Consider the following 13,363-nt stretch of genomic DNA (forward strand, 5'->3'; position numbering starts at 1 on the left):
GCTGTGCGTTGCCGTTGCAGATCTGTGCGTTGCTGTTGCAGATCTGTGTGTTGCTGTTGCAGTGCTGTGTGTTGCTGTTGCAGTGCTGTGTGTTGCCGTTGCAGTGCTGTGTGTTGCCGTTGCAGTGCTGTGTGTTGCCGTTGCAGTGTTGTGTGTTGCCGTTGCAGTGTTGTGTGTTGCCGTTGCAGATCTGTGTGTTGCCGATGCAGTGTTGTCTGTTGCCGATGCAGTGCTGTGCGTTGCCGTTGCAGATCTGTGTGTTGCCGTTGCAGTGTTGTGTGTTGCTGTTGCAGATCTGTGTGTTGCTGTTGCAGTGCTGTGCGTTGCCGTTGCAGTGCTGTCTGTTGCCGTTGCAGTGTTGTCTGTTGCCGTTGCAATGTTGTGTGTTGCCGTTGCAGATCTGTGTGTTGCCGTTGCAGTGTTGTGTGTTGCTGTTGCAGATCTGTGTGTTGCTGTTGCAGATCTGTGTGTTGCTGTTGCAGATCTGTGTGTTGCTGTTGCAGATCTGTGTGTTGCTGTTGCAGTGTTGTCTGTTGCCGTTGCAGTGCTGTGTGTTGCCGTTGCAGATCTGTGTGTTACCGTTGAAGTGTTGTGTGTTGCTGTTTCAGATCTGTGTGTTGCCGTTGCAGATCTGTGTGTTGCCGTTGCAGATCTGTGTGTTGCCGTTGCAGTGTTGTGTGTTGCCGTTGCAAATCTGTGTGTTGCTGTTGCAGATCTGTGTGTTGCTGTTGCAGATCTGTGTGTTGCTGTTGCAGTGTTGTCTGTTGCCGTTGCAGTGCTGTGTGTTGCCGTTGCAGATCTGTGTGTTACCGTTGCAGTGTTGTGTGTTGCTGTTGCAGATCTGTGTGTTGCCGTTGCAGTGCTGTGTGTTGCCGTTGCAGATCTGTGTGTTGCCGTTGCAGATCTGTGTGTTGCTGTTGCAGATCTGTGTGTTGCCGTTGCAGATCTGTGTGTTGCCGTTGCAGTGTTGTCTGTTGCAGTTGCAGTGTTGTGTGTTGCAGTGTCGTGTGTTGCAGTGTTGTGTGTTGCAGTGTTGTGTGTTGCAGTGTTGTGTGTTACCGTGTTGTGTGTTGCCGTGTTGTGTGTTGCCGTGTTGTGTGTTGTACATCTTCAATTATGTTGTAAAAGTAAAAACCTAAATTTTTCTTTCCCAGGCGCTAACAGCTGGATTGTAACGTTGCTGTTTTTCCTGTTATTATTTCTGATGGATGTCTTTTTTTAACCCTTTCATTCCCAGTCAAGCAGGAACATTTTTATGGAGGTTGGTTTGTTTGCAACGTGACAAGAAAAACAATAAATGATTCCTGCAGTTTTCTGAACACTATGGTGATTGACAGTTCAAGATAAAAGCTACTGCAAAAGTAAAAGTGAAACATGCAGCAAAGAAAATAATTTATATTTGAAAAATTCATTGAAAAAAGAAAAATGCAGGGAAGATTGTTCAGGAGGAAGACAGAGGATGAAGATGAACAAGCTGAAAGAAGGAGGAGCATTTTCTGCATTTATCAAGTTCTTCTGTATAATAATCTATTCAAATATTTTTCCATGAAGCAACGTCTACATTTTTATTTACAGTCGAGATTGATTCTCAAATGCATTTATCTATTTTAGTGCCGTAATTATCGACTTTGGTTCATCTTAAATGATCCAATTGGATCCGGTCCTCTGACCTAAAGTGGATCCAGATCCTCTTCATCCAAACTTCCAGACAGAAATTCCTGCTACTGAACAGTTTTCCAGATTCTTGGATTTCTTCCAGATCATCAAGTTAAATGAAATCTGTGTCCAAACCAACAAGTAAACTAGAATGAATGTCAAATCCATTCACATGTTAGTTTCCTAAAGTTCACCACTGTTGTTTTTCCACATCCAAAGAATCCAAAGGGAACATTCTTAGAACATTCTAGACACTGGATGGTCACATGACTTTATTCAAAGTCTGTCACACATTGGACTGAATGATGGACTGATCCGTGTTCATGACATCACACGTGTGTTGTACGCCGTGACATGTGTGTCGGTTTTACCTTAGAGTCAAATAAACCTACTGTACCTCAATCCAGATGGTATCTTCCAATATTAATTTATTTCATTTTAAAACGATTTTATAATGGTATAGTTCGATTTGATTCAATTAACGAGCGGCCGTGGTGCAGCGATAGGGCGGTCGACCACTGATCGGAAGGTTGCAGGTGCGATTCCCAACTTGCCCGCTCAGAGTGTTTTTGGGCAAGACATGAACCCCACCTTGTACCTGGTGGAAGGTTGGCGCCAGTGTTCGGCCGCGGAGCCGCCACCAGTGTGTGACTGAAGTCGTTCGCTGAAAGCGCTTTACAGGTATCCGTCATTTCCCACTGAACAACTTGAAGCAGATAGATCCATTTGGTTGGATAAATCGATTCATCGTTTGATATTAATCTGCATTTACTGCTTTTTAAAAAACGATGTTGATGAAACAATATGGCAGCATGCATAACAAAGATTTGGCTTTATTTGGTTGGAGGCGGATTAAATCAATTTCTATGGATGACGTCACGCAGACTCTGATCCAGTCAAGGGTTCAGACCAAACCTCACAGAAACAAAACCTAGTTTTTCATTAGAGTTTAACTATGGAAAGGTTAAAAGTGGGTGGAGGAACTGCCCTGAACCAGCCCCCACTTTATGAATGCAAACAGTACGAATGGAAGGTTGCAGTTCCTCAAAAGACCACTAGAGGCTGATGTCAGAAGAGAACCGTATCAGGAAGAAGTCTAACTTTTCCCAAAAATAGGGTTATGTACGGATTGGTGCTTCCTCCTCCACCAGTTTAGTGAGAGAGATTATCAAAAGTTATTAAAACGTTTGGCAGAATATACGCTTCTTATGAATCTTGAGTTTTAATCTCATTTTGTGTGAACAAAACCTCCAGTCAGAAGGTCACAGTGGAGCCCCCCTCTTCCAGAAACGCTCCTCATCTCAGATAGAGCAGAGACCCCGCCCCCTGCAGAAACCGTCATCTCCAGACTTTCAGGCAGCCTCTGCTGATTCTTACAGAACACACTAATGTTTCTGTCAAGCAGCGGAAAACCAAAGTGTTGCAACACAACTCACCCCCCACCCCCGTCTCTGACAGATTAGCTGCTGATTCACAACATCAGGAAGAATTGAAAATATTTGTCAGAAACTGGAGGAGAGAGGAGCAGCTCCTCACTAATCATCACCACGTTGGAGGAGGAGAGACTCATCCAGACCAGACCAGAGGAAAACATCTACTAGATCTGCAGCGTCAAGCAGCACAACAGTCCAGGTATCAAAACTCGCTTCTCTAACCGACACACAAACACACTCCCCAGTGGTAAACGAGGGAGGGGGTAAGTGCTCTCTGTAACCTCTGGCATCTCTAAAATGACTCCTGCTAATAACATATTAGAGCAGACGCTCTCAATGAGAGCCCAAGAAACGCCCGATAACCTTTAAGGATTTAAATTACTACCAATCTACCCACAAACATGAACACACACAAGCATGAACACACACACACACACACATATACATACATGCATGCACACACACACAAACACACATATATATATGTATATACATACATGCATGCACACAAATGCATGCATACAAACGCACACACAAGCACGGGCACACACACACATGCACACGCACACAAATGCATGCACACAAAAACGTATACAAGTATGCACACACACACACACACACATATATACATGCATGCGCATGCACACACACACACCCACTCACCCACACACACATTTCACACAAATGTGCATATACACACACTTAAATGCACACACTCACATGCACACACACTTGTATCCACAAAGAAATCATTCACTTCACTTCAATTTTAATTGCATAGCCTAAAATCACAACAGTCGTCTGGATGGGTTTCGTGCCATCGAGTCATGACTGAGTCGAGTCATTTATGTTTTACTCGACATCTATACAGAATACAAGAGTTAAAAAAATGTTAAGGACTGGAAGGAAAGATGAAACCCATCTGACTGGAGCAGACGGACCTGCAGAGCAGACGGGCCTGCAGACGACCCTCACCCATCTGACTGGAGCAGACGGGCCTGCAGAGCAGACGGGCCTGCAGACGACCCTCACCAATCTGACTGGAGCAGACGGGCCTGCAGACGACCCTCACCCATCTGACTGGAGCAGACGGGCCTGCAGAGCAGACGGGCCTGCAGACGACCCTCACCCATCTGACTGCCCGATTCACTGCGTGTCAGGATCTTTAAAAAGAGGCTAAAACTGCAGAGCATGAAGAAATGATGCGAGGAACAGACTTCAAACAGGTTTTTTCTTGGAAGAGGAACCAGACAGGGCTGCCCACTCTCTCCTTCTCTTTTTGCTATATTCATTGAGCCTTTAGCTGCAGCAATAAGACAGAATGAGAGCATTATAGGAATAAAAACCAAACACAGCCATCATAAAATTAGTCTTTATGCGGATGACATATTACTGTTTTTAAGGAATTTACATTCTGTAAATGAAACAGCAATGATCATAAATGAATTCTCCTCCACATCAGACTATTCCATTAATTGGAATAAGTCTGTTTTATTACCACTCAACAGGAATATGGAACAAAGACTCACAATTCCAGTTAAAACAGGAAATATCAAATATCTGGGTATCTACTTTTCCCCCAAACTATCAGAACTGGTGCAGCTAAACTACACCCCATTACTGAAAAGCATACAGGACGATCTAACACGCTGGACCAACCTGCCTCTGTCCCTTATGGGCAAGGTAGCCACGGTTAAAATGAAAATCTTACCCAAGGTTAATTATCTCTTCTCAATGATTCCCACACAACCGCCATTAAAATGGTTCAAAACATTAGACTCATCCATATCAAGCTTTCTATGGAACAATAAACCTGCAAGAATTAGTCTAAAAACTTTAAAATCTGCAAAAAACTGTGGAGGATTAGAATTACCTAACTTCCACAAATACTTTCTTGCAAATAGATTACAATACATCTTAAAATGGTTAAAAAATAATCCAGAAACTAACTCATGGTTAGACTTGGAACAGGCGTTATGTGGAAAGATCAACCTGTCAGATCTTCCATTTATCAGCCAAACAGTTAAAAAACAGGATTGTTTCAAAAGCATTAATATAAATGCCACTTTAACAGCCTGGTGGGAATTTCTCAAAATATCAAAATCATCAATTCAACCGTGCAAAATGACACCCATCTGGAACAACCCGGACATCCTTATTAACAAAAAAATGATTCACTTCCCAGCTTGGCAAGCAGGGGGCATAAAACAACTAGAGCACGTAATTATTGATAGAAGATTCATAACTCCCCAGGAACTTCAAGACAAACATGGAATAAATAACTTCTTGGAATATCAGCAACTTAAATCAAGTATTACTAAAAAGTATAAATTTAAAGACGACGATTTAAAGCTACCAGATGTAGTTACCACTCTGATTAATTTTTCAATGAATAGAACTCTCTCCAAAATATCCAAACTTTTATGTAATTTAGATAACAATATTGCCCTTCCAACAAAAAAATGGGATGCAGATTTGAGCATCAGCACAGATGAAAGCTTCTGGTCAGAACTCTGTCTAAACACCTTTAAACTGACAAAAAGTCCAAATCTGCAGCTAATCCATCTCAAAACTCTTCACAGAATTTACTACACTGGACAGAGGATGTTCAAGATGGGTCTCAGTAACTCAGACATTTGCGAGCACTGTGATAATAATCTACCCGACAATTACATGCATGCACTGTGGTTCTGCACCCCTGTCCAGGCTCTTTGGCAGCAGGTATGTGCCGATTTATCAGTCTGGCTTAAGGTTTCAATCACTGCCTCACTGTCACTTTGTGTGCTTGGTGACATGAGTGCCATCGATATAGAAGAAGGATTAGCATCTATCATTTTCATAACTCTTTGTATTGCCAAAAAAACTATTTTAATAAATTGGAAAAACAAGAAAAATATAAACATAAGTCAACACAGAAATCTGCTGTTTGATCATATCAGCTTGGAAAAAATGTCAGCCCAAGGTTCAAGTAACTTTGAAAGAATTCAGTCTCTCTGGTCTCCTGTGGTTGACTCCATGACTTAGGGGGTGGGGGGCTTGGTCGTCGCTGCTCCTTGCCCTTCTGCCGTGGTTTGGGGTGGGGGTCGGGGCTTCCGGTGCCTGGCAAGGGCGGTGGGGGCTCCGTTGGTCGGGGGGTCGGGTCCGGTGCCTGGGTGGGGCGGGCTGGGGCGCTGCGTGGTCCTCTGGGCTTGGGTGTGGGGGTGCGTGGTGGGGGGGTGGGGTGGTGGTCTGGCTTGGCTTGGGGGGGTGGTCCCTTTGCCTGCGCTGGGGGGGTTTGGCGGGGGGCCCTGCTCAGGGGGGGGGGGCAACGGCGCCGGATGGGCTGCCCATCTGCACCTGGGGCTGGGATCGGCCCTTCCCTGGCTCTGGGACGGGACGGGACAACCCTCTCGGGGCCCCCGGTCGCTCTGGGTGTCATCCGCTTCGGCTGCGGGGTCTGGGGTGGGGGGCTTGTCGGCCCTGTCCTGTGGGGGGGCGTTCTGGGGGGGAGGGGGGGGGCATTATTGGTACGGGTCGGGGGGGCTAGCGGGTCGGGGTCTCCGCTGAGGCAATCAGTGGTTGCCTCGGCCGGTTGGCCTCCTCGGTCCCGTCGAGGCCTGACCAGAGCTCCTCTAGGGCCGGCGTCTGGGGGTGGGGGCCTGGGCTTGCTCCGGGGGGGGCGACGCTTTCTGGCTCCTCTCTCTCTGTGTGGGGTGGGTGGTGCCGGGCCTGGGGTGTCGGCGCCTCCGGGGGTGGGGCCCCTGGGCTGGGTGGCCCTGGCCCCCTTGCTGGGGGGGGGGGGCTGGGGGACAGCTGTTTGACTACCGGGGCACAGTCGACCAGCTGTCCCCAACTTACCCCCTTCCTCATATAACCTCATATTAGGGTGAGGGGGTGGGGGGCTTAGCCTGCGATGAGCCTTGGGGGGGGGGGCTACTTGGCAGTGGCCCCCCTCCTATGGTTGCTGTATGGAGTGGGCCCCCCCTCTTTCGGATTTATTTGCACCTTAGACATGTAGGGTCCTTGGTAGGGGGGGTGCTTGGACATCACTGCAAGCAAGCAGCAGATGTCCTCCTGGCACCCTACCTGCCAATTTTAACCGCACCTTAGACATTTAGGGCCCCTTGGTGGGGAGGGTGGGGGGACATCACTGTGAGTAATCAGGAGATGTCCCCTTAGTACCCTACTCGCCAATTTTAACTGCACCCCCTTTAGTACACACACCCCTCCCCCTTCAATATATACATTCCAACATAAACACACACACATGCACACACACACCCTCTCAAACACACATACACGCACACACATTTTGCAAGGAAGGGGGGGACCTCGGTCCATCTGTCCCCTACCCCTTCCCTGGTGGGGGGTGCGGGCCCCTTGGGGATGGCGGCAGTGTCCCTTGGGTGCCGGCTCCCTGGGCCCGGCGGTACTCTCTCCGCACGGTGGGGGGGTTCACATTACACCTGAGCCGGGGGTGTTCGTGTCCCTGGGGGGTGGGTCCTGGTCCTTGCCCCTGAGCGCTGGGCCCCGCCAAACTTCCAACATGGCCGAGCCTGGGCCATATTTATAACACCCCTTGTGGGCCACCCATTTTTCCCCGGGGTTCCCCCCTCCTGGGCGGGGGCGGCGGGCCCCTGCCTTGCTCCTCCTTGGACCAACCGTGGGCCGGGTGGGTGGCTGCCTGGAGTGCGGAGCGGGTCTCCCTTGGGGGGGTCCTGGCTCGTACCAGGGGTTGGGGCGGGGGGATGCCCGGAACTCCTGGGTGGTGGTGGGGTGCTCGTCTGGGGCTGTGGGCGTCCTTCTCCGGTGGGGCCCTGCGTTGGGCTCTTCCGGCGCGGCGGGGGGGCTGCTTTCCTGGTTGGGCTGGGGCGGCGCTCTCTTTCCCTCCGCGCCTCCCTGCTCTCTGGCTCTGGGGGCCTCGCGGCGGTCCTGCTGGCCCTGGACTGGGTGGCGGTCTTGGTCGCCCGGGGGGCGGTTGTTCCCTGCCTGTTCCCGTGTGGCGTTGGGGAGATTCCGGCTGCCGCTGCTGCTGCGGCGGGGGTCTGGGTGTGGGGGTGGCTGGGCGCTCCTCCTTCTTTTCACATTCCACCATCCATTTTAGAAGAACATAAACACTCACCTGAGCACAGGTGTTAGCTCACCTTTGCACTCATAGTTTGCATGATTGAATGAATGAAAGATTTCACACTATTTGGTTTGAAGGCATAGGTATGCGTGTGAACACTATCTGTTTTGTGTACATGTTGACATGTGGACATTTCTTGCAGCTAGCAGGTGTGTTGATAATATTTGAGTGTGTGTGAACAGGCCCCGCCCTTTTTGTACTGCATTTGAACCTTACCATAATGATTAACAACCAGTAAACTTGTTGCTTTATGCTGCTTCATGGTCTTACCCCCCTTCCCCTCCTATTATCACCCCCTACCCCCCCTCTCTCTAGCGTCCCTCTCTCTTCTTCCCCTTTTTCCTTTTCCGTCCGGTCCAACACCAAAGATTTTCAGTCATGGTTGAAATGAATAAAGTTTGGCCTCAATTCCAAAAGGGGTTTATTCAGACATACCTTTGGTTTGTCTGAAGATTAATAACCCCTCTTGTTAAAGTAAAATATGTCCAACACAAGAGGCCCTCAGCTCTCATCTGTCTGCCCAGCTGTTGGACAGGACAAGTTAAAAAAAAAAAAAAAAAGAAATGATGCGAGGTGATCAGAAAGAGGGGATGCTGACGCGGATTTCTTCGCTCGTTTGTGGACGCGTTGCAACATTTTTCTTCTGCAGGTCTGCTTGAGCTGCGACTGCACGTGGCCCCCCCGTCAGCCTGAGCTCTCCTGAACACGTCTGGACCCCTCATGTCCTCCTGTTCCTCCTCACGTTGCTGTGTTTTTGAAGCTCCAGCAGCTTCTGAAAGTAACGGATCAAACCGCACAGACGTGCTGCTCCATTTCCACCACGATGTGAAAATGGAGCAGACCCCCCCCCTATTTATTACTGCAGGTGAAGAAACTGACTTTTTCCCTGACTGGGATTTTTGCCTTACATTGACTGTGAGAATATTTCTGACATGCTGGGAACAAATGTGAAATATTTTTTATGTGGACGTTTAGAGGAATTCAACCTTCAGACTAAAACTAAGATGAGCAAACATATCAGGAATGTTGTGGAGAAATGATTTCAAAAGTATGGTGGCCCTGAAGGTCAAACCACTCAACCCCAAAACATATTAAAGATCACAACTACGATTAAAAGAAGAGAAAAACTGCATTACATTTTAGCAAACAAAAGTTGTTCAGAACGAGACAAAATAAGGGTATTATGGGACATCCCTGGTTTGAGTTTTGAAGAAGAGGGAAACAGAAGGATGTTTAACCGGAACCACAGCAGAGAGCTGATCAATCTCACCAAACGCTCTCAGTGGGCGTGGCCAGAAAGTTCATAAAATTATCTTTTGTCTGAAAAAAATCGTCTCATTCCAACACAACTTCCTGTTAAAAATGTAAACAAACATCTTCGTCCAATCAGTGATGTCCCATAAAACCTTTCCTGCTTTCTTCTTTTGTTTCATTTGGATTTCTGGAAATGATTTTGTTTTTTGAAATGTTTCCTTTTTATTTTGTTTCTTTTTTTTTGGGATTAGGTTTTAGTTTCAGGACATTCGTTTTGTTTCTTTTATTATTTTGTTTTGTTTTTTAATTGCCGTTGCCATTTTTAACGTGTTTGAGTCGAGTGATTTGTTGATGTGATTTGACCTTCAAGGCCACCGTACAAAAGGGTATAAGACATGCAGAAAATAAAGTTTCAGTAAAAAACTCAAGAATAATGTTGAGAACATGAGAAGTTGAGTTTAAGTTGGAAACATTTGGCAAACTTAGAACAAATATGGCAGAAAAACGACACCAGAAATGTTGAAAAAGGTTTAGATTTTTCAATAAAAAAAGTTAAGATGGGAAGAATTTAATAAAAAAGAATGAAGGCCAAACAGTTGATCTCTACTGCTGAATTTCCAGGACTCTAAGTTGTCCGTCCACCAGCTGGACGAGACGGTCTGGACGTCACGTCTGTCTGGAACAAACGCCGTTTCGGGTTTTGGCAGCAGATCAGTCGGCCTCCAAGCGGACGCCTCTGCGCTTTAGCAGCTCTTTGTGATCTGGTTTCTCAGGTACGGAGCCATAGATTTACTAGACAAACATGTCACTGCTCCGTTTGTTTGCCCCCCCCCCATGCCCCCCCCTGTCTGAGTGGACCTGCTGGAAAAGAAAAGTTCCTTCACAGGCAGGAACCCGATTCCTGCAGGATCCTTCCTAGAACCAGAACCAGAGGTGGATTTGGATGAGTGACGTCTCCACAACCAGCAGACGTCGTCCAACGACAGGAAGGGAACGTGTTTCACGGCCTCTCACGCCACGAGTGGCCGCCAACATCTGGTTCTTCCCAAAACAACCATAAATATGTTAAACATGAAGGATTTTTAGCCTGTAAATAACCGACTTATTCAAAAAAGAAAACTGTATTTCAATGGAATTTGATCTATAGTTGCTTTTATGAAATATCAGAATCAGAAGTACTTTAATGATCCCAAACATAGCAGTAAAGATAAAAGATAGAATAATATAAAAAAACAATAATATGAGAACAAAAATGTAGCAGAAATGTAAACAAATAAGGCGGTATGATTTAAAGACAATTAACAAACAGTTAACAATGTGCAAAAATGTGCAAAAGTCATGTGCTACACTGTGAGGTATTGTAGAGTGTTGTTGTATTTGGTAGGAAGGATTTCCGTTATCGGCAGTTTTGGAGCGGAGCTGTCTGAGTCTCCTAGAAAAGCAGCTCTGCTGTTTGTCCAGAACCGGATGGAGAGGATGGTCCGGGTTGTCCATGATGGATAAGATCTTGTTCAGTGACCTCCTCTCCATCATTGCTTCAAATGATTCCTGTTTGCAGCCAATGACAGAACCCGCCTTCCTGATCGGCTTCTTCAGTCTGTTGGTGTCACTGACTGCAATGCTGCTGCCCCCCCCAGCAGACCACAGAGGAGAACAAGGTGTTGGCCCCCACAGACTGCTAGAAGATCTCCATCCACACATTGAAGGACCTCAGCTTCCTCCAGCTCAGTCTGCTGTGGATAGTCACTCCCAGGTATCTGTCCTCCTCCACATCCCTGTCCAGGATGCAGAGACGCTGCAGGACTGTCTCCTTCCTTCTGAAGTCCATCACCATCTCCCTGGTCCTGTCCACGTTGAATATATTAAATATAATTTCCCATTTCAAGCTGTCTTTGTTTTACGCCTCAAAAGGATTTATGGTTGATGAGAAGAACATCGATTCTAACCCTTGTGGGTTGGAGGCACTGTAACATTGGGAGTAGGGTCATCTAGACCCACTAGACAGAGCTCTGAACCTTTTTTCTTCAATGATTTGTGATCTTCACTGGTGTCCATGGATTACATGAAATCTTTCCACCTTTATCCACCTTTGTCATGGTAGGGAGAACACGTCAATGGAAGGGGGGGGTCATCTGGACCCCATAGGACAGCACAAGGGTAACGGATTTTTTGTTTTTGGAAACAAATGTTATTTTAAAACCTCTGACATGATAAAAATGCAGTATCAGTGAAAAGTCTGGAAGCTGGAAGTTTTCCTTGCTGTTTGAAAAGTGAAAACCGTCACTCATCATCATCAGCATCATCATCATCAGCATTATCATCATCATCATCATCCTCATCCTCATCCTCACCATCCTCATCCTCATCATCATCATCATCATCCTCATCCTCATCCTCATCAGCATCATCATCCTCATCCTCATCCTCATCATCATCAGCATTATCATCATCCTCATCCTCATCATCCTCATCAGCATTATCATCATCATCTTCCTCCTCATCCTCATCCTCATCAGCATCCTCATCCTCATCATCATCAGCATTATCATCATCCTCATCCTCATCATCCTCATCAGCATTATCATCATCATCTTCCTCCTCATCCTCATCATCATCATCAGCATTATCATCATCATCATCATCATCCTCATCCTCATCCTCACCATCCTCATCCTCATCCTCATCATCATCATCCTCATCCTCATCAGCATCATCATCCTCATCCTCATCCTCATCATCATCAGCATTATCATCATCCTCATCATCCTCATCAGCATTATCATCATCATCTTCCTCCTCATCCTCATCCTCATCAGCATCCTCATCCTCATCATCAGCATTATCATCATCATCATCATCATCCTCATCCTCATCATCATCCTCATCCTCATCCTCATCAGCATCAGCATCATCAGCATTATCATCATCATCATCATCATCATCATCCTCATCCTCATCCTCATCAGCATCATCATCAGCATCAGCATCATCCTCATCCTCATCATCATCCTCATCCTCATCAGCATCATCAGCATTATCATCATCATCATCATCATCATCATCCTCATCCTCATCCTCATCCTCATCCTCATTATCATCATCATCATCAGCATTATCATCATCCTCATCATCAGCATTATCATCATCATCATCATCATCATCATCATCATCATCATCCTCATCCTCATCAGCATCCTCATCCTCATCCTCATCCTCATCCTCATCCTCATCCTCATCAGCATCATCATCAGCATTATCATCATCCTCATCCTCACCATCCTCATCAGCATCCTCATCATCATCATCATCATCATCCTCATCCTCATCCTCACCATCCTCATCAGCATCCTCATCATCAGCATTATCATCATCAGCATCAGCATCATCATCCTCATCCTCATCAGCATCATCATCATCATAATCAGCATAGAAATGACGGAAGTACGTTTAGTCTGGACGCTCCGGCTTCAAACCATCAACTCGAAGTGTAAAAAACCAAAAAGGTCCAACTTTGATAAAAAGATGGCAGCAGAAGCTGAAACAGACGGGTTCCATCTGCTGTCATGGCCCCCAGACGGAGGGAAAATCAGTGGGACAGTTTCCCTTACGGGTCAGGACTTCATCTCCCAGAGAAACACAAACGCACCGAAACGTCCCACAAAAGGAGAGCTGAACAAAAACACACAGGGGGGGCCGAACGTGTCCACGAGCCCTGCAAACATCAGCAAATGTTCTGCGGGTCGTCTTCAGAACCATTGCTCAGACAGCGTCTGATGTCAGACGTAACGACTTCCTGAAAAATTCCACAAAGAAGCTCAAACTGGGGGGGCTCAACATCAAAGCCATGAAAAGTTTTTCTCTTAATCTCACATTTGCTGCAGAGCAGTGGGCGGAGCCTGATCAGGCCACTCCA

The 13,363-nt window shown here is 46.6% G+C and overlaps 1 protein-coding gene across 4 annotated transcripts in view; it reads right to left on the reverse strand.

Moving 5' to 3' along the window:
* Window positions 1–13,363, reverse strand: part of LOC101167013 (A disintegrin and metalloproteinase with thrombospondin motifs 3) — a 112,967-nt gene that overhangs the window by 66,897 nt on the left and 32,707 nt on the right. The gene's annotated exons all lie outside the window — the stretch shown is intronic.

Source organism: Oryzias latipes, chromosome 9 (genome assembly GCF_002234675.1).
Source record: "Oryzias latipes chromosome 9, ASM223467v1".
Classification (NCBI taxonomy): domain Eukaryota; kingdom Metazoa; phylum Chordata; class Actinopteri; order Beloniformes; family Adrianichthyidae; genus Oryzias; species Oryzias latipes.